General features: G+C 48.7%; 1 pseudogene; it reads left to right on the top strand.

Moving 5' to 3' along the window:
* Nucleotides 1-513: 513 nt before the first annotated feature.
* On the top strand, nt 514-633 carry LOC111746598 (annotated as a pseudogene).
* The last annotated feature ends 1,493 nt before the right edge of the window (nt 634-2,126 follow it).

Raw genomic sequence — 2,126 nt, 5'->3', positions numbered from 1 at the left:
TCTCGGTTGCTCGCCTGTGCCTCCTACACCGTGTCCTTGAGTAGGACCCCTGCCGGAAGCCCCGACGGACGCCAGCGCCCTAATGCACGGGCACCGTAGGAGGGACACCGTCACACGTGACCGCGGGCTCATGCTTGCTTTCTTCTGTTGGCTCTGTGGGAAAGGCCTCGCTTCTGGGCCAAAAGACTATAAACAGCGTAGGATCTTCGTAGACGTGGGACAGGTTTGAGAGACCATCCGCACTATTTCTCCGCAGGTGGAAGTGCCGCCGCCATGGTCCCTAGTGTTAAGAACCTGCTAATCCACTGTTTCACAGCTTGTCTCAGCTTCCCAATCCTTGTAGCTGGAGCTGTCCGCTTCCTTCTCAGTGGAAGGAGTGGATGTGACCGGCCCATTACTGTGCGTGTCAGACTTAGCCGGCTCGTCTCTAGTGTTGTTTCACTCCCATTTACGGAGTGACAGCTACATGCCAGACCCAGCGTAAGGAGCTGTGGTGGAAGTAAAGATGTTTGAGTCCACGGCCACGCCACCCTTGAACGTGCCCTGTCTCGTCTGGTCTCGGAAGCTAAGCAGGGTCGGGCCTGGTTAGCGCTTGGATGGGAGACCACCTAGGAAGACCAGGTGCTGTAGGCATAAAAAAAAAAAAAAAAGATGTTTGAGAATGGCCAAAGCTCATGGATTAGTAATAAAAGTTAACGTCTTCCAGGAATTTTAAAAAATGATTTACATTCATGGTCTCGTTTAATTTGAGATAAAAGATAGTTTAACCCAAACTAAGATATCTAACCCCAAATCTCACTTGAGCTAGAAGCATCAGTCTTATCCATTTATTGAAACTGTTAAAACAGCAGTTCTGAGATTGGCTTGAATTTCACCCCCCAGTTATGCCAAGTCCGACTTGATGAGCCGTGCTGTGGAAAATAGGCATTGTCACTATACAGCCCTCGGCTTCTCTCTCCACAGGCCCTTTAAAATGGACTCTAGCCCCGGGGTGAAGCATGTTTCAAAGGTAGGTTGTCACCCTCACAAAAACTGGGTCGGCCCCCTGAGGAGGAGAGAGGGGGTGCGGGTCTCCCCTGGGGCCGCGTGAAGGGAGCCGATCTCGTCAGGTCACCCTCAGTTTGAGAATACTCCGCTGGCGTCTAATCTGTAAGCTCACGCGGTGTTAGGGTACTTCCTGTGTCACACCTGCAGTTGGGTCACCCCGCAGTGCTATGCAGACCTCGGAGGGGCACACTCGGGTGGCACAGCCAAGCTAGGGCATTCCCAGAATGATGACTGGCTCTCGACTGCATCTTAAGAGCCGTCCAAGGAAGTAGCCAGGTTCACTGCAGAGAAGCCTTTGGAGGTGGGAAGAAGCACTCGGGGAGATGACGCTCATCTTAAAAATTTTGAAAGACGGTACGAAAGAAGAGTGAGATTGATACCTGTGTCTCCAAAGGCTCGAGGAAGACCAATGGGCAGAAATTACAGCTGGGCCGCGTTTACCTTAATTTCCTACAAAGATTTGTACCAGTGGGGACCAGTATGTCCATCAGAACACGCGGCAACTCAGGGTGTTTACTCAAACCCTAGTCTAACCCCCTTCTGTGCTTGCCGAGCTGTGAGGAAAGGTAATGCCGTCGGCCCATCTTCTCCATTGGAGGGCTATTCACTTTTTTTTGAGGGGGGTTTCATTTGACTTGTATTTATTTAAAAACAAAATTTTAAATTTTAAAAATTGAGACGACATCGGTTAATACTTGCAGGTTTGAAGTGTATCACTTCGTAATTCAGTATCTGTTTGCACTATAGCGTGTTCACCACCAAAGTCTAGTTTCCATCCATCACCATATGTGTGACCCCCTTTCCCATCTCAGCTTCTCCCCACCTCCTTCCTCCTCTGGGAACTACAGTCTGTTGTCTGTATCTATGAGTTTGCTTTTGTGTGTTTCCTTTTCGTTTGACATCCCACATATGAGTGAAATCGGACAGTTTTCATCCTTTTCTGTCTGACTTATTTCACTTAGCATAACGCCTTCGAGGTCCATCCACGTTGTTGCAAATGGCAATATTTTATCTTTTTATGGCTGAGTGATATCCTATTGTATATATGTGCCACATCTTCATTAACTATTCACCTGTCA

The sequence above is a fragment of the Pteropus vampyrus genome, unplaced genomic scaffold (assembly GCF_000151845.1).
Source record: "Pteropus vampyrus isolate Shadow unplaced genomic scaffold, Pvam_2.0 Scaffold194, whole genome shotgun sequence".
Taxonomy (NCBI): domain Eukaryota; kingdom Metazoa; phylum Chordata; class Mammalia; order Chiroptera; family Pteropodidae; genus Pteropus; species Pteropus vampyrus.
Note: the sequence above shows the minus strand (reverse complement) of the source record. Positions and strands in the feature narration are given on the sequence as shown.